This window comes from Gopherus flavomarginatus, chromosome 4 (assembly GCF_025201925.1).
Source record: "Gopherus flavomarginatus isolate rGopFla2 chromosome 4, rGopFla2.mat.asm, whole genome shotgun sequence".
NCBI lineage: Eukaryota > Metazoa > Chordata > Testudines > Testudinidae > Gopherus > Gopherus flavomarginatus.
Window position 1 is genome coordinate 56,269,641 of NC_066620.1, and position 22,483 is coordinate 56,292,123.

General features: G+C 43.3%; 1 protein-coding gene across 2 annotated transcripts in view; it reads right to left on the reverse strand.

The window, feature by feature from the left end:
* The window catches only part of LBR (lamin B receptor), a 98,651-nt gene that overhangs the window by 68,115 nt on the left and 8,053 nt on the right, over positions 1-22,483 (reverse strand). The gene's annotated exons all lie outside the window — the stretch shown is intronic.

Here is a 22,483-nt window from a genome sequence, read left to right on the forward strand (position 1 = left end):
TTATTATCATTAATATATTTTTACCCTTAGTTTTATAGTAAATGTAAAAGTGTTGTGGAAATTTTTTACTTCAATAAGGGATTGCCATTCTGAAGAGGTTGTGGAACACTTTTTTTTTAATCTGAGCAGAGCCTTATTGATTGGTTTGAGTAATGAGCTTGTATTTTCCTTGTTAATTTGTTCTCTGCTTTTGTAGAAGAAAATTGAATGATGAGACACTGATTTAACAAGAAAAACAATGTCAGGGAATCCAAACCTGTCTGGTTCAAAAGCATAAGTCTATAGCACTTAAGCTACCATTGTCAGCAGTACAACTTGTGTGACACACAGTTTAGCAGTTCCAGTTCCAGCTACTAGGAAAGTGATACACCCACACACATCTGTTGGTTAAGGCCATGATCCACGGATCAGGAGAGAGGGTTCAATTCCCTCCTGACTATTGGGCAAGCCTCTGTGTCTCAGTTCTCCATCTGTAAAACAGGAATATTTCCCTACCTCAGGAAGAAGTTGTAAGGATTAATTAATATGAAGTGCTCAAACACTATGAGAGTCATACAGGTTGATATACTTATTTTATTTTAATTTCTCAGTGATAAAGTGGTGTTTTGTTTTGTTTTTTAAAGGGGGAAGATTGGAAGTGAATGGAAGTTATGTGATTGACTTAGGCTATGGCTACACTTGCAGATGTAGAGCGCTGGGAGTTAAACCAGCCCTCTGGGACAGCAGCAGGGAAAGCGCTGCCGTGTGTTCACATTGTCAGCTGCAAGCGCAGTGGCATGGCCACATTAGCAGCTCTTGCAACACCACAGAAAGCAGTGCATTGTGGTAGCTATCCCAGTGTGCAAGTGGCTACAACGTGCTTTTGAAATGAAGTGGGGTGGAGTGTGACAAGAAGTGTGTTGTGTGTATATGGGGGGAGAAACAGTGTGTTTGGGGGGCAGAGAGTGTGTCAGCATGCTGTCTTGTAAGTTCAGACAGCAGCGAGGGGAAAACACTGACATCATACACCACCCCACATACCCCGCCTCTCTCTCACACACAAGTACAAATACCTGTCTCGGCAGCAGCAGCATTCCACAGTGCCCTGGAGCAGACAAGCATGCCAGCTGTCAGAAACGGAGCTTTGAAAGGGGATATCCCCATGCCTGCAGCCAAGTTCAAAACAATGACCAGAGTGGCCATTTGACTTCAAGGGATTATGGGACGTTTCCAGAGGCCAATCACAGCGCAGTACTGCAACACGTCGTCCACACGGACACCCCGGAGTTTCAGCCAAAGCACAGCAAGCTTTACGCTTCTCGTAGAGGTGGATTACCGGGGCGTTCCAGCTGCAGAGTCCAGGCGTTCTAAGTGCCTTGCCAGCGTGGGCACCTCAGCAGTTAGGGTGCCCAGGGCTGATTTAATGCGCTCTAATTTGCAAGTGTAGCCAAGCCCTTACTGGGGCCAGGATTTCACCTTTAGAATCTAGAAGATTCCTCATTAGATCTCAAATTAAAATAGGTCAAATTGGGGGCCTACAATTCCATCTTTTTGGAGAGTATGAAATACTTTCAGACACTACCATTTACCAAGGGTTGTGGTGGATTCTCTATCACAGGCAATTTTTAAAACAAGATGGGATGTTTCTCTGAAAGATCTGCTCTAGGGATTAGTTTGAGGGAGTTCTATGGCCTGTGCTATACAGGACGTCAGACTAGATGATCACAACCATCCCTGCTGACCTTAGAACCTATGAATCTACAGCTCTTAACAAGTATGTGTTGGGCACTTGCATTCTGGGAATTTTTCCAAAACGTTATCTTCACAAACAGCTTTAAAAAAAACTGGCCAGAGTTATAAATAGCTTTTACTTTGCTGCATGCTTTTTAGCTTGTGCCCAGGAATACATAGCAAGAATGGGTACAGTGTTTACAAAGTGTTTCCAAATTCTCTACACAAGAGAAGTAGAAAAATTACATTGAAACTTTGATCTCTACATGAGTGTAACAACTTCCTCTTTGTACTGCAACTACATGAATTTATAAATAAGGCCCATTATTGGCTAAGGGAGGTTCATGCTTTTCTCAGAGACCTGGTGATTATGATAAGCTCTCTTGCTGCAGTATCTTCTGGTGGAAAGTTGAACACTCATTTTTGACAATGAGACCCTTACCTTGCTCCAGTGACAGGTTCCTGGAAAGGATAATCTCTTTCAGTATGAAGAGTATTAACAAAAAAGTGTGTATTGCAATAACTGCCCATGAAGTATTATCCAAAGGTTTATAGATTTTGTGATATATGAGCCAACGTTTTTCAGCCATGTCAAAGGCAATTCTATTAATAGAACAAAAGAGTTTGAAATGTTCAAACCAAAGCATTTTTGAATCCTAGGATGGAATACAATAGTCTACACCTTATTTGTTAAATAAAGGAAAAGCTAGTTTCCGCCATACTAAGTGCCTGTAACTCACAAGCAGCTTTATGGAGTTTTTAAATCAGTGCTTTCTGGCCTGTTTGCGTCAGTGTAGCCATCACAAAGGGGTTGTAAAGCATCCTGACATGAGCTTCTCTGCCAGGTGGATAGCCAGCTCTGGTAGCTGTAGCCCCCACGCCCCTGGTGCAAGAGGCCTTCTAGGAGCATGGTAATAGGGATAGGAAGGAATCTGGGCAGGGGGTACCTATGCTCCATCTATTCTGTTACAGTCAACAGGGGCCATCTCAGAAGGGGTGCAAGTTAGAGCAGTCCATAAGGGCTGAATTGATCCTCCAAATAGGGGAGGCATATTGCATGCGCTCTCGGTTCCCACACCAGGAACTGCACCGAATGAGGGGATGAATTTGGGCCTCTGTGCCTCAGTGTCACTGTTTGTAGAGTGTTAATGACGACACATCCCTTACATCACTGGGGTGTTGTGAGGTTTAATTCATTAACATCTCTAAAGTGCTTTGAGACACTCTGATGGAAAGTCCTGTGATAGTGCAAAGCTGAGAGTCTTCATGCAATCTATTAATTGCAGCATCTGGGGCTTTAAGGAAAAGCACCAAATAGCACAAGACTTGTAATAAATGTGTGAGAGTTGGTAACATTTTTACTGAACAAACTAGAGAAACTCAATTTCATCCTTTCTGAATCATACCTATCCTTAGGGTGACCAGATGTCCCGTTTTTAAAGGGACAGTCCTGTTTTTTGTGACTTTCTTATATAGGCGCCTATTACCCCCCATCCCCTGTCCCATTTTTTCCACAGTTGCTATCTGGTCACCCTACCTATCCTTCTCCCTCAAATGGCATGAATATGGATGCCCCTGGAGTAGTTCAAACAGCATGTGTGCTAGTTATGCTGCATTTTTTCTAACCTCATACAGAAGAAGAAACCATGCTGACTCAGTATAGGATTGTATTCAGCCTTCCCTAGTTCCTGTTCTGAAGGCTAAAATACATAGTGCTACGTGCAAAAATAGCTGCATCCAGGATGCAAGACATATTGTGGTTGAAACACATAACTGTAGCTGTGATGCCAAGTTGTGTATTAGTATTTAATTTTTTTAAAGTAAGTTTCTGGCCCTCATAGCTGAAGAGAAATTTTGAAAACTTGAAGTGAAAACAGACTGAAGAATCAGAAATCAGAACTCAAAGAAAAATAATCCAAAATTATTTAAAAAAAACAATGATTTTTATGCTACCATTAATATTCTTGTCTGACTCATGATTCCTTGAATACCTGAGGCTGGCAATACTGCATAATGCCTTGCGGTAGCTGGGATGGTGAGCAGGGAAAGCAAGGGTTAAAGGAGGCTTTGTAGGGTAAGCTGAAGTAACATGAAAAGGCAAAGAGAAAGCAGTACAAATTAACATCCTTTGTAGCATCCCTGAACAACTAGTACTATACCACTAGAACAGATTCATCTGCAAGGGATATCAGCTTTGCCTTTTTGTGCCTCAGCTGAGCACTGACAGAAAAAGTCAGGGATTAATCTAATTTGCATAAAATGAAGGCAATTGGATCCAGATGAAGCATTGCACTGGGGACATTATTCTGGGGCTACTCCTCAATATTAAAATAAAAAGAGGAGAGGTTGCAATTTGGCAACCCCATAAAAATGTGCTCACTTTGCAAGACCTGTTCTCTAATCACCTCAACAGTAGGACACTTTGAAATGCTGGTGTTTCTTGCTATCTCTCTCCATTTTAAAGCAAAGGTGAAAGCATCAACTAGGGAATAATGCCAGTTTCTTTAATTCCCTGCCTCTCACAACTCTAGAAAGCTAGAGTTCTTAGTATCCAGTCCTGATGCCCACACTATTCTCACCCCTCCCATCATGTTCCTCGTTAAAAAAAATGAAACAAAAATCCAAGCATACCTTGCTGAAGTGATGAGGCCAGAAGCAGAGGCAGTAGATCAGGTGGCCAGCTTTGGTATATCCCAAAAGACTAGCTCTTATCTAATGGCTTTAAAAACAGGGGTCTCTCTTCAGAGATAATACACTTAAGTTATGCTGACTTCAGCTGAGTTATTTCCTATGTACACCAGTGGAACAAATTCTGCTAAGGATGTTCTCTGAATTAACTTCATGAACTTCAATAGTTATTACAGATGTACACCAATATAAACATAGGTGTTGGAACTAGAGGTGCTGGGGGTGCTGCCACATTGCCCTGGCTTGAAGTGGTTTCCATTCATGGGTGGCAGGTGAAATCCCTCTTTGGGAAGGCTAGCCCCTGGGCCCCACCCCTTCTGCCTGAGACCCCGCCCCTTCCACACCCACTCTCACCCACCAGAGCCACGAGCCCCCTCCAACGTGGCCAGAGCAGCCTCGGCTGAACAGACCCAACCCTTGGGCCTCTGGCCAGCCAGAGCACCCACCTGACCCCCAGCCCAAGCACCCCGAGGGGGATGAGGAGAGATGCAGCAGGTGGGCGGGGGGGGACGCTCGGGGTAGGGGGTGGAGAAGACTTACCAGGCAGCAGCTGCTGCAGTTCGTGGGGGCCCTCAAGGAAGGGGCAGAGCAGGGAGGGGAAGAGACAGAACGCAGGCAGGGCCACCATATCTCAGGCATTTGGCATCAACTCAGTGGCAGATGAACCAGGGGAGGCTTAGCCTCCCCTGCCCTATTATACCTGTCACCCATTTCCATCATATACATGGTTTACAATTTGGTTCAATGGCTCCCAGCACCCTTACTATACAAATTGTTCCAGCACTCCTTGAGTGTAAAGGAGAGCAGACTTTGGCCTCTTGGAGTTACATTGGCATAAAACCACATTGAGAGTCATCTGATTCAGGCCCAAGTATCATATACGTGTACCTGTATTCATTAATTTCTCCAAGGTATTTTTCATGCCTAGTTTTATTATTGCTTGTGAAAGATTTTGTTTATTTAAAGGAGAATGGAAAAATATATTAAAGAGATATGACTATCAAAATTGTAAATCATGTTGGTGACATCTGGACTCAGTTCACTCAACAAAATATAGTCTTTTATTTCAACACCTGCTATCATAGCCTTTTTGTAGCATTATATTGGATAAAATAATCATAAAGAAGAAGCCTCATTGATAGGGACCTACCAAAATCACAGTCCATTTTGGTCAATTTCATGGTCATAGGATTTTAAAAATTGTAAATTTCATTATTTCAGCTATATACATCTGAAATTTTATGGCTGTCAATGTGGTAGGGCCCTACTCATTGATGTTCAGTTACCACAATAGCTGTCCAAGTGACTAACAGAATGGGATTTTATTGTAATCTTGTGGTAGTCCTTCCTGGGCATGAAGCAGTTACAAAACATTTTGATGGCCTAACATTTTTCATTTTTGTTACAAAAACAAAAAAGAGAAGGTTACTCACCTTGTAGTAACTGAGGTGCTTTGAGATGTGTGTCCCTGTGGGTGCTCCACTCCAGGTGACGGAGTGTCCTAGCACCATTGATCAGAGATCTTCGGTAGCAGTGCCTGGTCGGGACGCACACACCCAGCTGTTGTCTCGTGGCGTCATTAGGGCCTGTCTGTGCGCGCGCATCCCCCCTCAGTTCCTTCTCTACTGTAGAGTCATCTGATTCATACTCCAAAGTAGGGGGAGGAGGGTGGATAGTGGAGCACCAACAGGGACGCACATCTCGAAGAACCTCAGTTACTGCAAGATGAGTAATCTTCTCTTCTTCTTCGAGTGCTGTCCCTGTGGGTGCTCCACTCCAGGTGAATGTGAAGCAGTACTCACTATGGTTGGTGGGACTTTGGAGTTGCATCACTGTAACAGTAGACAGTACTATGTGGCCTACTATGTTGTCTGCCATAGTGTTCTGTGTGATAGCGTAATGTTTGGCGAACATGTGGTCTGATGCCCATGTGGCCGCCTTGCATATGTCGGTAATAGGTACGTTTTTAAGGAATGCAACGGATGTTGACATCGCTCTAATAGAGTGTGTTCTGATTCCCTCAGGGGCTTGAGCATTCTGGGTCTGGAAGCAGGACCTAATGCATTTGGATATCCACTTGGAGAGTCATTGCCTGGAAATAGCAGCAGCCTTTGATTGTTCGGTAGTGAACACGAATAGTCTAGGAGATTTATGGAATGCCTTAGTTCTGTCCAAATAAGGACTTCATCAGGGTTTTTTTGGAAAAAAATTTATCCTTATCAAAGGAAAGGTCCTCCACTTTGGTTTGCAGGTCTTTAGGGATGCCAGATGAAGACAGCCAGGAAGACCTGCGCATCACTACTGCAGTGATGATAGTACAGGCTGCTGTGTCTGCCATGTCCAGGGATGCTTGTAGCGCCACCCTGGACACCAGTCGACCTCTGATGAGGACGGATTTAAAATATGATCTTCTGTCCTCTGGGATATGGGAGGTAAATTCAAATAACTTGTTGTAATTGTCATAGTCATAGCTCGTGAGGAGGGCAGAGGTGCTGAGGAGAGCCGCCAGCTGTGGCAGGTCAAGTCCTTGTTTCTGAGGTGCTGGAGCGGTCATCTGTGCTGGTCTGTGGTGGTCTCAGCACAGGGGGAAGTGACATCACTGGAGACCTTTTTCGTTTATTTAGGTCCCTGTGTGGAGAAGTTGGGGCTTCCTGCCTCTTCGCGTGAGAGGGTGAAGCCGTGCTCCTGGTCGGTTCTGACCCAGTAGGAGAGCATGAGGGAAAAGGTTTACTTGTGCCTGTCTCTGCTGGTGGCTGCAGGATTTCTCCATAAGGAGCATTTTCAGCCACAGGTCTCTGTCGCGGCGAGCCCTGGTTCTCAGGCTATTACAATGGGCAAACTTTGCGGTGACATGTGTCTCACCTAGACACTTCTCACACAGTGAGTGTCCATCAGACCGCAGCACAGTCTTATTGCAGGAGCTGCATTTTTTGAATCCAGGGGACCCTGGTGCATCATGAATCTATGACTGCCTGGGGGCGAGGGGGGAAGTCTCAGCAGGAGATGAACTTGAGAGAAAAGGAGGGGTTTTTTTGTTTTTTTTTTAAACTAACGAACAATGAATAACTATTCTAAAGGAAGGGAAAGAACTGGGATATTTCTAGCTAACTATTTCTACTTGTTTCCTTCAGTGACCAGTGGAAGAGGCTCAGCACTGCCCCGAGTCCTGTCTTCAGCCGAGGACAGTTTAGAAGGAACTGAGGGAGTGCGAGACGCTTGTGCACAGACAGACCCTAACAACACAGCGAAACAACAACTGGGTGTGTGTGTCCCGACCAGGCACTGCTTCCGAAGATCTCCGATCAACGGCGCCAGGATGCACTGTCACCTGGAATGGAGTACCCACAGGGACAGCTCTTGAAGAACAAAAATATCCACAAGAATTTACTATGTTATGCACTGGCTGAACAGTTATTCAGAGCAGAATTTTAGCTACATAGGGTTAGGCTCGCCTTCTAAATAGTCCCCCTTCGCCCTTTCCTAACTTTCAAGGAAGATGAAAGGAACAGTTTTAGCAAATAATGTCATTTTACTCTAGGCCCACTTACAATACAATGAAACTGTCTCAAAGTCATGGCCCCCTCTGGATAATCATTCATGCAATAGCTATACATGGCAAACAACTAAACATCTATGGAAAAAAAATCCCAGTGAGCCAACATCCGTGAAACATGATAGAAAAGGCATTGATGTACTATACTTCAGAGTCGTCTTCCTCTTCCCCAATTACAAGGCAGGAAGACCTGGCTTGAGTCTGGTTACCGATCTGTGGCTCTACTCTCAAGTTTGTCTCCTGCTTCTGATCTCCTGGTAACCAGACCCTGCCTGCCTCCTTACTCTTGATTCTTGTTTGTTCTCTGGCCTGACTTTTACTCTGACCTCCTAGTATCTGACCTGGCCTGACTCCTGCTTTGACCACTAGGTCAGACTGCTCATGTCCCAGTTGTGACATATCCAGAGATGGCTTTAGGTATATCCTTATATATGAGGCATACACTTCAAGGATCTCAAGGTTACACACACGCCTCAATCAGAACATCATTTCCAGTTCTCCAGCTATAAGTACAACTGTAGACTCCGACTGGACTAGTACCACTGTGCGGTAGGAGAGAGAAACATATCTAATAGCGCTTTTCTCTCAGAAAGTTGTACTTTGGCTTTTGTAATCATCAGTTTCTTCCATGATGCCTGCAAAGTCTAGACCGGCATTTAGGGATACTGTGTGGTGACATTAGGTTAAGTTAGTCTGGGAGCTAGAAAGAAAGGCCCTGTGGGTGAGGGGGCTCTAAGATAGTACGGAGACTATCTTAGAGTCTCCGTACTACATGGTGGAACAGTTGCTAAAGAACTAAGAGGCAGAAAGATTCATAGGCAATAAATGGCCACAGGATGTTGTCTCTGGCATGCAGAACGGAGGGGACATTTTTACAGGTATGGAGAGAGGCAGATGTGGTCCTAGGGCTGAACCTGATTAGGGGTCTTTTTAGGTTCTATTGCTAATAATTTATAAGAAACTTCAATCTGCTTCATAACCCAGGGAAATGCCTATTTGCTTAAAGCTGTTTAAACCTACTAGCACAAGGTGAAAGTGCCTCTTGTTTCCTGACACAGCCCTGCATGTGGGACCAACTTATTGTTTCAGAGACTATAGAGCACAGTTCAATCAATTCACTGAATGTTCCATATTTTTAAGTAACTTGTCTTTAGCAGTTATGTAGAGTTCAGACTGTCATGGCATGATTGTATAGAGATTTATTCAGATTAGAATTAGACTGCTGTACACTTTGGACCTGGGATTTCCATGGACTGTGGAGGGTAGGATCTTGCTTTAAGATGCAGCTTTATTTGGTTCTTTATCCACAAAGCTCACACAGGCATTTGGCAATCACTTCCCTAAACAGCATGAAGCAAGAATCCAGACCTGTGGCCTCCCCACATATATCATACCTATGAGGAAAGGCTGGCTGACCAAGCACACTCAGACATAATCATTATTTAAATACCCATGGCAGGACACTCAGACAGCCTGACCTAAAAACACCCTCAGAACCAATCACTCTTGCATGAAAACAAAGATGTTTCCGGCTTATGCTTAATGCCTATCCTCTTGTCAACAGGCATTCTGGCTCAGAGTCTATGTACCTTTATAGGTTGACTATGGCTTGGAGACAAAGAATAGACCCTCAGTTGTTCATGTAGGCTAGAGGTTTCAGAGCACCCTGCATACTCAAGGCATCTTAAAGTACTTTACAAAGTCAGACAGACTGCTGCTGAATTTTAAGTAGCTGCTGTGGTGCCATCATAGGGTTAAGCAACATTGCATTTTCCCTTTTGTATCTCTGCAATTTTGAGTGGCAGTTGGAGCCGATACACAAAAGTGATGAGCATCTTAGAAATATATATAACACACAAACGGTACATTTACATAAATAGCATTTCTGCAATGACACAAAAAGTATTCTCGTGTAATGTTTAAATTTAAATAAAGATCCTTTTTAGGGCACCAGGCTACACACAGAGCCAATCAAGCAGAAGACCCATGGTTTACATTTGAAAGTGAGTGTTGCTTTCACATTCAGGGTTAGTATTTCCTCTTCCTGTACACAGCTGCCAGCAGGCTTTTGAAGTTTCTCAAGTTCTATAGATTTCCTTTGTCAGAGGAGCGGCATTTCTTTGTTTAAAAATATTTGTTTGCCTCTCACTGTTCCACTCCCACTCCTTAACTGCTCTACCTAACTTGGGATTTTTCAAGATTAAACAAAAACTTGATATTTCTGTTTGCCCACTTGTGTCTCTCCACTCCCATTAGTCTTTTCTGCTTTTAGCCGCCTCATTGTTTTGTTTTTTCTTACTGTTGGGACACAAGTGGGACTGCGCAAAGTTACTTTATTGTGATAATGTCAGCCCCACCCCACACAGTTTCCTTATGTATGACCAAAAATCCTGAAATCTACTGAGCACCAACAACTTGCACTGATTTTCTTTTGCGGGATGAGGGCCCCACCATTCTCCAAAGATTTCTTTGAGGGGGTAGAATTGAGCTTTAAGGCACAATAAAGTTACTATTTGAGACCTATGGCAGTTGATGCATCAGCCTCTCTTTTCAATTACAAGATGTAACATAAGTCAATATGATAGTTAGACTTCATTGAGGAGAAGTGCTAGAGTGGAAGGACAGAAGCTACATCAGGAGTAATACACAGTGTTAGGTGGGAATGTGAGAGTGAAACAGAAAGGCTATTGTCAGGGCAGCAATGGTGTGTAGATGAAGCTGGGTGTAAAGAAAATCATCAAGACAGCTTGGGTGGGGGGATAGGATCAGAAAAGGCTCATTGATGTAATGTTTGATCTTTGTTGCATATTTCTGTTCACATGTATTCCTCTTACGTTCTGGAGTCAGGTAGCTTGTTACACCGTGGGAAGAGTTCCTGGCAAACAAGATTTGCTGAGTAAAACAATGACAAATGTAACAGCATTTCCCCCACTTTATGTAGTAGGATAAAAAGATCAGTCTCTGTCCTTGTGGGAATGCTTAAGTACACTGACAGGCAGAACAAAAAAAGGTAACGTACTGAAGCCAGAGACCAAACTAACTGCAGCATGTATAGCCCAAGGCAGAACTCTTGCAGCCCAAAATTCTTAAGAACCTGACTTATCGAATTTTAGATTTCTGGGTCTTAAAGAATGGCTCGCTTACTATATTTAAAATCTTTTCCTTAATTTGGCCACTTTTCAGCTTTGCTTGTCCTTTTTGCTAATGATTCAAGACAAAATGTTTTAAATAAAACTTTCAGCCCAGCTCCTCAGTCCTTCAGAAGCTGTGACATTGCCATTTCCCTTGGCACAAATTGTTGTAATAAACACAGGATCACAACTCCACTGCAGGATAGCCAAGTACATTTGTTACCTATGGAACAAGAAGAGGAGCAGAGCATGGCTTTGGATCCATGTTCCACTCCTGACAGATCCCACCTCTTGAAATATCAAGACTGAACTTGTTTTACTAGTATATAATCAGGCTAAAACTCCATTGCAAAAACGATTGGCTGGCTTCTGAAAGTACAGCCAATCACAAGGAAGCATGGCATTGGGATTGGTACATTAAAATAGACAAATCTGCTTCTAATTTAAGATGCCTACAGTGGTTGTGTCTTGGAACCATTAGTCACTTTGGGCAGATGTGGGAACCCCAAGATATATATTTGGGATCATAACTGTAAAAGTGGAAGGGATGGGAAGCCTAAAATCATAAGAACTGGAGCCTGAAGATATGTATCTGATAATCTTATCTCCCTGTCAATAGGACAATTCTTTACTAGAGATGGGCCCAAGGAAAAACCCTGGTTCCAGGTTTACGTATTGAGCCCACTTCTGTTCTTTACACTATAGTCTCATGTGTTAGCCTGCTACAGGAACAGGCAGAAGGTGGAGTTGGGTGCCAAGGGAGGAAGCATTATTCAACCATCGCCAGCAGCAACACAGAGAAAACAGAATGCGACCAGTAATATAAATAGCTTTGTGATTTTAATTTTTAAAAAATATTTTTGTTCCAATCTGGCCTGGAGTAAAGTTTTTTCATGTAAAGGCCAATCTCATAACTAAAGAACCATTTCAGCTTAATCTAACAGGAGAGTTTCTTTTGTGTGTGATACTAAATAATTTCAATTTAAAATATGGATGGAAAAATGAACAAAGACATGGCAAGTTAATGAAGAATCACTTTTAAGGGACTAGGGCAAAAGCAATTAGACTTATGATTGGTCATTAAAACATCTGTATGGATCCACCTATTACCTTTGTGACTTTAGACACAGGAATATCAACAATGTAGGAGAAAAAGGCCTTAAGGCCTTCTGTATTAGGGATTTGCTCCAATTGTTTCCACCTGTGTAGCTGCACCGGTATGATCCTAAAGCATAGAGAGGCAAAGCCACTATTTACATTACTGAAATTTACTCCTGTTTAAAACCAGGTGAAGCTCCACCAGTGTAAATAGTGGCTCTGTCTGTCTATGCTAGGTATTTACACAGATGCGGTTATGTTGGTGGCTGGCTACCAATGGATGTAACTAGGGCAAGGCCTCGGTATAGACAAGACTTATTATTTTAGAAGCAAGAAAAATAGTGTTTTCTACAATGGATAGTTTTATAGTCATTCCCTTGCAATTAAAAGAAAGAAAAGGACATACAAGTTATCATCATTTCTTCCCTCTCTTTCATTCTAACCCCTGCCAAGCCACACTTCTCATTTGTTCTTTTCCATCCTCCTCCCCTGAATCTCTCTGGAAGGTTGTGGTGAAGGGCACATGCACACATGGCTGACACTTTCACACAAGAGCATTTTGGTGCTCCACGCTACTGTGCTAGTGGCTTGTAGTCTATAACAATTAAAATGGCTAGCTGGTTTTCAGCTGCATATGTTTACTCCCATTAGATTAGGAATGTCAAATGAGAAATCAGAACTGGCAACTGAATCCAAGACTTTGTGTTCCGTAGGATCAGATTGTCAAGTTAATTTATTTCACTAGCTAAAGTGTTGTGTGCCCATCTTGCTTAGAAGCCCTGAACTGGTTTTTCATTAACATTGTTTATAATGTACCTGGGTGCTTTGGTGGGGCTGAAGGGAAGGCAGAATCTGGCTAGACACCTTTGCACTGCCTTAGCCAACCCTCTCTCCCTTATATTTCGAAGGTTCTTTTGTAGTTTTAGATGCACAAAACAGTGGTAATATTTTAAAATAGCAGCTGATTTATCCAAATTTCTCTTGATATTCTAATAACTGTCCTACTGGGTGCCTAGACAGAAAAAATGGGCTTTTGCCCACCAGGTTGAGGAATTCTTATTTGGTGTTTACATAGATAAATATAGATTTCCTGTAAGTTTAGTTCCCAAAATCCATTACAATTCAAGCAGCAACTTTGCTTAAACTCTGTCCCAGCTTTACTGGATATTACGTTCTTTGGTTTGAAAAGAGAGAGAGAGAGCAAGCATGCTTTTCATTCCAGAATTTTCTGTGTCTCCCCATATGGGGCTACCTGGAATACACATCCCATTTCAGCAGACTGTGCCTTTCAATGACTAATGTATTACAAACTTTGCATTAGACATCAGCCTGAGTTGCAAAATGTGGATGTGTTCAGATTCTGAACTCCCTGCATGGATGCATATGCACATACAGAAGGTCACATCACGGCCCAGCGGCCTAATGGATAAGGTGTTGGCTTCTGAAGCCAGAGGTTGTGGGTTCAAGTCCCCTCTGGGTGTGAAAAACTACTCTCTGGTGGGGAGGAATAGTTCAGTGGTTTGAGCAGTGACCTGCTAAACCCAGGGTTATGAGCTCAATCCCTGAGGGTGCCATTTGGGGCAAAAATCTGTCTGGGGATTGGTCCTGCTTTGAGCAAGAGTTTGGATTAGATGACCTCCTGAGGTCCCTTCCACTTCTGTAATTCTGATACACTCCCTGCCCCCACCCCTCAAGCTTAGATCCAGTGTTTCAGTTAACTAGAGAAACAGGGCAGCCTTGAAATACCAATCTGTATTTTGATGCTTTCCAAAAGTCGAAGACTCTTCATATCAAGGATTTTGGCTCACCATTGTAAAAGGTTGTTTTAGGACCCTTTCTAGAGCCCAGAACAGAGAAAAGAGACTAGGGATCAGCAACCTTTGGCACACAGGTCACCAAGGTAAGCACCCTGGCAGACCGGGCTGGTTTGTTTACCTGCCACGTCCACAGGTTCGGCTAATCGCGGCTCTCACTGGCAGTGGTTCACCACCCCAGGCCAATGGGGGCTGCGGGAAGCGGTTTGGGCTGAGGAATGTGCTGGCTGCCACTTCCCGCTGCCTCCATTGTCCTGGAACGGAGAACTGTTGTCAATGGGAGCCGCAATTGGCCGAACCTGCAGACACGGCAGGTAAACAAACCAGCCTGGCCTGCCAGGATGCTTACTCTGGCATGCTGTGTGCCAAAGGTTGCAGATCCCTGGACTATACTGATAATAGGTATCTGCTTAAAGTGTTGATGCTTCATACAGGAAGGTCCAGCCCCACAAAGGGATTTTGGTATTGCAACACTTAACTTTTAGGTGACTAGAAAATCACTGGAACAACAATAGGAACCACAAAGCCTGATTAGGCACATAGACTCCCTATAAAAAGAATCAGATCCACAAAATTCAGCATGCTAAGTGGGGAGTCATCCAAGCTAGCCAATGAAACATACCAAACAAGAGGGGTGTGTCCTAAGCCCCTCCTCTCCCATGGAATTGGCACTTCCCTGCAACCTAGACACGGCCAGGAACCTCTCCTGGAGGCAGGCAGCTTAGGTACCTAATTCTCACAAAGAAAGGCTTAAGTGCCTACTGAACTCCACACAAAATGGCCAGAGGGTTGCAGGGAATGAGGCCCTCCTTTCTAACCTTTAACCCAGCGAGCAGGGTATTCAGCCAGGCTGTGGGAAACCCTGTTTTGAATCTCTACCCCCACCAAGGAGAAGGGATTTGAACAGGGGTTCCATGTGAGTGCCCTAAACCACTGGACTTGCATGATCCTCTATCTGTCCACAGCTCAATTTAATTATTGTGAAATGGCTTCAACAAAAAAGAGAGCCCCACAGCAGCCTATTCCATAGCTCAGTGGTTAGCTGAGAAATGGAGAACCCCTCTTCAAAGCCCTTCTTCACAAACCGAGGAGGAATTGAATCAGGATCTCTCACATCCCCCGGAGTACCCTAGCCACTTGGTTAATGGTTAAGAGAGTTGCTTTCTTTCCTCCTGCCATTTTGTGTGGCATTAGCCATGCTCAAAGCATGGCTACCAGATCAGGTCCCACAGGGAAGATGGCAAAGTGGTTTCAGGGTCGCACTGGGGCTTAGGCATAGAGTTTAAGGCCAGAAGGGACAGCAGGTCATCTAGTCAGACCTCCTGTACATCACCACCACCTGACAACTGAAATAAGACCAAAGTATTACAGCCCTCAGGAGACTAGATCAGTGTTTCTCAAACTGTGGGTTGTGACTCCCTTTGAATGGGGTCACCAGGGCTGACTGATTTGCTGGAGCTCAGGGCTGAAGCCTGAGCCCCGCCGCCCAGGGCCAAAGCCAAAGGTCAAGGGCTTCAGCCCTGGGCAGCAGGGCTCAGGCCGTCAAGCTTCAGCTTTGGCCCCCCTGCCCAGAGTGGAGGGGCTTGGGCTTTGGTCCCTCCTACTGGGGTTGTGAGCTAATGTTTTTTGTCAGAAGGGGATTGCAGTGCAACCAAGTTTGAGAACACCTGAACTAGATATATGCCACAAGCAGAGCATACGAGGGACTGAGTTGCATCAGTGCTCGAGGACAGGAGTGATGGAAGGTCCCTAAGATTGGGGGGGCCACCAGTACCCAAACCCTGGCCCCACACCCTGTGCCGCTTCTTCCCCCCGAGCCTCTGCCCTCACACCACTCCTTCTCCCTGAGCCCTCACACTCGTGCCACCCCTTCCCTTCAGACCCCACCCCCATGCTGCCTCTTCCTCCCCAGACACCTCCCCCGCTCACGCTTTTCCACCCCCTCTCCCCCATCACTTGCCCTTACAGCCAGTAAAAAGTGGAGGAGCCATGACCTTCTGGCTTCCCCTGTTCCAGCGCCCCTGCCCAACAACCCTGCAAGGGCAGAGAGATGATTAAAGGAGATATAACCAGGTAATTCTGTCAAGTGACCTGCACTCACACACTGCAAAGGCAGGCAACCCCCCACCTAAGTTCCCGCTAAGCTGCGTGGCTGCATAGCTGCCTATTAAGCCCCATGCAGGGGCTCTGGCATGGAGAAGCGCCCCTCCTCGTTGGCCCCAGTGCAGACCTGCCGCAGCCAGAGGAGAGGAGAGGAGCCCCTCCCTCGGACTGTCCTGGCCCAGCCCCGACGGAGCTGCCACGGCCGGGGAGAGGTGCCTCTCCCCTAGCCCCAAGCTGCTGCAGCAAGAGAGGGCTGGGGGGAATCATCTCTTCCCACCACAGCCGGCACCTCAAACTCCTCATCCCTGGCCCCACCCCAGAGCCCCCACACTCCAACTGTCTGCCCTAGCCCTGAGCCCTCTCTCGTACCCCAAACCTCTCATCCCCGGCCCCACCCCAGAGCCCTCATCCCCCCACAACCCAACCCTTTGCCCCAGCCCTGATCCCCCTCCCACACTCCGAACTCCTCAGCCCCATCCCCACCACATGAATTTTGTTATGTAAACTATTAAAAAGGTGATGTGTCACACATGACCTCCATATTGGTGCACATAAGAAAATTAATTTCACACATGGATGTAAAAAATTAGAGGGAACGCTGCCCCCCACCCCTCTCAACGGATATAGGTGGCCAGACACCTAGAGTGAGGCAGCATCTTAGGCGCCTAGGGAGCTTTTACAGTGGAAATTTAGGCACTGAGTGAGTTTAGGCACCTATAGAGTTAGGTGACAGCCATGCAGGAGTTTTAGGCACCATTGCACTCCACAAAACTGGGACTTGGGAGCCTTAAAATGGGGTTTAGGCATCCTAAGTACCTCTGTGGATCTGGCCTGAGGTTCCTTGTTTTCTTCAGTCAAATGAACATGCTGGAACAAATTCAGTGTATCACTGTGCTTGCTTTCTTCATAACCAGTTTTTTCAATTACAACAGTCTTTCCTGTATTGATTACATCTATTTGCATCTACAAATATTCAATAATGAGCTCTTCAGTCTAGCAGAGAAAAATATAACATGATCTGTTGGCTGGAAGTTGAAGCTAGACAATTCAGACTGGAAATAAGGTGTACATTTTTACCTGTGAGGGTAACCAACCAGAGTGGTCCCTTCTGGCCTTGTTTACTATGCCCCAAAGAAAACAGCTACTGCCATCAAAATTGTGCATATACTTAACTTGCCTTGCTTTTTGCCTTCTATTTTTTTGAAGCAAACCACCACAAGTCAGAGTGAAAGAGATTATGATGAATTATGTTGCTGTCGCTGCAAAAATACAAAGTTATGATATACTCAAAATGTCACTCACATGATGCTGCTGGTGGTTTGAGGAGTCAGAGTTTGACTTAAGCAGAGAACAAACAGGCATTGTTATGGCTTTGGCATTTACTGCATTACAAATGAAACGCTTTTTGATTTAGGATTTATAATGCCTCGCATGCAGAAACTGCTCTATAAACCCTCCAGCTCTATCTTCTAATGAAATATGACAAGAAGTTAATAATAAGAGAGTGCTATGTGGGCTAATCAATACACCTTTCCTCTACTCCATCACCCTTCAAGTTATTAAAAAAAATTAGGTAAATGTGTGTGGGATTAGTGTTAATTTCATGAACATCAGAGATGGCAAATGCCAAGTCACACATAGTCTACTCCCTTGCCAATGGGGAATTATTCCTGTCAGCTATCCCAGGCCCACTTCGTCCAGTTTTAGATGACTGGACTTCTACCACATCTTATTGAGTTCCCTCTTAAAGAAATAAGTCTCAGACTGCCCAGATCTCCCACACTAAAGCAGTGGGTATAGCCATTACACTTGTTAGATTAAGGAACAGACAGTCATGAAACTATTATCTAGAACAAGACGGAGATAAAACATCATTCACCCTTTGCTGCTATGTTGTATCCCTTTTCTCCATTAGTCCATTGTATTTTATCTGTTTAGACTGCAAATTATTGAAGGAAGGCTTGGGCCTGTCTTCCCAATCATTTTTAAGGGCCTAGCCCATGTGGGTGCTGTATAAATACATCTTGTACAGCTCTACACAGGGCCTAAAGCACAGCCGTTTCCACTATGAAAGTGAACACTGTTGACCTGAAATTATAGTGCTAATTTATTACCGCTCACCAATGATCTAACCAGAAAATACCTAGATTTTTATCCCACATTCAGGCTACAGAATTAGAGAGCATAGGGAGTGCAATATCTTGTACAGACCCTCGGCATGTGTGGGAAGGACACTCATGCTGAAGACAAAACCAAATTTTCAAGATCTTTATTAAAATCAACGAGAGAGTAACCAAAGTTACAAACCACAGAGTCACAAAAAAGTAATACAGTTCTATAGTCTCTGGAAGTAACATATCTTTAATAAAAGGCTACTTAAACTAGCGTATTCACACCCTTCTTTGGAGACCTGGTAGTGAGAAACAGAGGACCAGCCTCGTCTCTGGCACACCCAATGAGTTCAATGCTCCAGGCTCTTCAATCCCAAGCTCAAGTGTTGAGTAGCTAAATTATATTACAGATGCTGATCTGATAGCTTAACAGAAGATAACTAAGAGAAGGAATGACCCCTCCACATGGTGGTTTTCCCTCTTTTAAGGTCCTGACACTGTCCTGAATATTCATATCAATGCTCAACCATTGATCCAGATAAATCTTCAGGTTCACTTATTGTATAGGCTAGCATATTCTGACATATTATACCATATTCATACATATTAATATCAATTATCTCATCCTCAAAACCGTCACCTTTGGCCTAGATCATTACTTCCATGTTCTGCGGTATACAGTACCTTGTGGTTACCGATATTTTCCAGAATTTTGGTGAACACATTCAGTTTTTTGTTCAGTTCCCCAAAATCAAAAGAGGTATCTGGTAGGCCTTTTGTCTATGCCAAAGGTTACAAACTTTTATGCTAACTTGCTGTAGCTAATCATACAGGATACAGACCTGTATATTCCTTGTGTTACAGCCAAGTATAATGAAGAAATGTGTACTGGAATTATTTAGTATGAAACATTAACCAAGAGAATAATAATCAAACCAATAAAGAAAACAGATTACGTAATAGACCACGCTAGCAGGCTAGCCCCATGGGCTACAACACCCTTTGCATCATGGAATAGCGCTGTGTAGCAGCTCTCCATACTGGACCATGGGTGTGTTTGGGAGCAAGGAGGTGGGATTTCTACACAATTATGTTTGCTACCCCTCCTCATGCCCTGGTAATAGCTACAGCCATCCTCTTCCCTGGTTAGGATTCCATTTTTCAGCCCTTGAACAACCGTCCACTCAGACTGGGTTCAACTCTCTAGACGTTTGCTCAAACATCAGTTGCGTAAAAAAAAGAAGATTTTGAGACTGGACTCACCTAGCCATCCTCATCCTGCTCTCCCCCTTCCAAATCTATTTGAAATAAATAATTAAGGTCAACATTCTTGACTTACCACTTTGTCCATGCATTTTGAGGTCTGTGCCTTCTGCTAGAGATATTTTACAGCAAAAAAGTTAATGCAGAATATTTAGTGTAAAATAGCATTTGTGCACAAACAGAACAATGTTATTACTATAGCTCCAAAAACTGAATTTCGTGAATGGAACCATGAGAAAAAGATTTGTCTCTCTCTCTAAAAGTGTTTAATTTCAGAGTATGGTGAGAAAAGATTTTATTATTTTTCTCATAACAACTCCAGTCCCATTTTGTCTTTAATTTAGACTATCTTAACATTTATTGTTTGTTGGTAGGTGGAGTTTGTACTTCACATGAAGACACTGAATAGCATAGAAAGGATTCATTTTGTGCTTGTGAGATTTGCTCTCAGTTTTGGAATATTGCACAAAGCTGAATAGATTGTTTCCCCCTGCAAATCAGAGGAACTGTGCTAACAGGATCTACCCTTTCATTAGGAAGTGGCCTCTCATTGTAGTAGCTACACTATATCCTAAGCAAGTGGAAAAGGAAATTCTTCAACTGGAGAGAGTTCACAGAAACAACCACCACCTCAAGGGCATTCAGAGTTGAGATTCTGTTGAGATTTGGGTGAACCACACAAATTAGAAGTTATACAGTGTAAAAAACAAGGATGTGCTTTCGGTGAAAGAATGCTCAAGACTTTAAGGGTCTAATAGGGTTAGTTATTATGCAACTGATACTAAGAGACCAGCAGTGATTAGTGTTTCTAAGAAACAGCCCTAAGAGTGCTCTGACCTACATTTGTATTATTGTAGATACACTGTACCGTCTGCTTAGTATAACAGAAGCTAACTCATGTAGTGATCAGCTTTTATAGGCTGACAGAATTAATGTGGCATCATTAGCAGTTATGGTTGCCTATAAAGAAATAACTATGCAAGTTATGAAATGGCAGTGGCAAGATTGGGATATAGTCACAGAAGAAAACAGACTACCACATTGATTCTGTCTCTCTCTATGAACAAGTGTGTGTGTATATTTTTTGGAAAAGGGCACTCTCTTAATCCAGAGGGAAAAGAAATACGTAATTGGAGCACTGTTCCAGCAGCAGAAAGCTGAAAGTATAAACAGGTGAACTGGACATTTGTCAAGGCTTAGTGAAATTCTGCCATATGAAGAGACTTGCTGACCACACTGCATATGGATCTGCCATTGTTTTCTTAACCTCTTTCTGTTCCCATTACCAATAACAACCTGACATGTCAATGGCACACTCAGGGTTTTCTAGCTGTAGCAAATGAAAGCTTGATTGCCATTGCACACCGATAACTGACTCAACGCTGTGGTTTTTGTACTTTAGATCATTTCCTGTTACAAGCTACAGCCTGTTGATTTCTCTGTATTATTGCTAACGTGCCAGCAGTGCAACAGACATTTTTGTCAAACAGGCAAATTGTTTCAGTTCACATAAATCCTCTGTTTGGCATAGAATAGCTGAAATAGCTACTAGAACAAGAGGCTAAAAATAAAGTATCATCTAATTTAGATACAAATTAAGCTTCTCTAGATCTTTAGTGTTTTTTCCCCTGGCAGATATCACTGTATTACAGAACATCAATAGGGTAAATGTACTAAAATCAAGAGTACTGGAACTGCTGAGTTTCACAGCAAAACCTCGGAAATGCTTCTGACCAAATTTTGCTCTCAATTAAATCAATGTCAATGGAGTTAGTCTGGATTTACACTGGTGTAACACAGCAAAATTGGGCTCTTACAGTACAGTATCATTTATATAGTGCTAAGAGGTGCATAGTAATTTTCAGACAGCTTGATGAGAAGTTCTTTGACCTAAACAGTTTACAATCCAAGTAGCTGTATCTATTGCATCCATTATAGCAGAATCCAAGTTTCATGTTTGAATGGAAATAACTTCAGAAGGAACGTGGGCCAATGTAAGAAAACACTGCATTATACACTGATCACAGTTCTTTTTTACTTTACTTTTTTGTCATATTACAGCAAGGTCTATTCCAAGATGACCCTTTAACCACAGATCCTTACTCATTTATTACTGCTACAATCAAATACAAAAATTTGCTGATAGTTATTTGAAAGCCTCTGCTAGAAATGCAGTCAGGGCACAAAGATATTTCATAGTGGCATTAGATTAAGAGTGCTTGGAATACACTGCTTGTGTACTGCAACTTTTGCAACTAAAAAATAATACCAATACCTCCCAATTTAAAACTTTTATGCAATTTGTCAAGAATTTCTCAAAACATAAGAGCATCCAGGACACACTAACGCATTTTTTCCTTGGAACAGATACACTTCCTATAGTCCAAGAGACAATTTGGTTCTTGAAAAAAGTTTAATATCAGACAGTGGATTTTGCACAGCATAACAGCAGCAGCTCATAGGAACGGATGGAACACTTCAATAAGAAACACTTGATTCAGGAGCTTATCACAGAAGTGAAATATGTTGTTGGATGAATCTATACATCTCTCTCCAGTACCTTTTGTAGAGTTTCGACACAGGATGTAAAAATCTATTTTAGACAGCTGAGTAGTGTCAAATAGGTGTGTTATAAACAGATGGTTAAGGGTTAATGTCTCTTTTACCTGTAAAGGGTTAACTAGCTCAGTAAACCTGGAACACCTGACCAATCAGGAGACAAGATACTTTCAACTCTCGGTGGAGGGAAGCCTTTGTCTGTGCTTTCTGGCTTTTTCTTTGTTCTCTCTGGGTTCTGAGAGGGACCAGACATGTATACAGACTCTCCAATTTTCTGAAACAGCCTCTTCTGTTCAGTTTAGTAAGTACCAGTTAGAAAGGTGGTTTAGTCTTTTGATTGTTTTCTTTATTTGCAAATGTGTATTTTGCTGGAAGGATTGTATCTCTGTTTACTGCAACTTGTATTTGTGCTGGGGGGAGGATTATCTCTAGTGTCTATAAGCTGAAAGACCC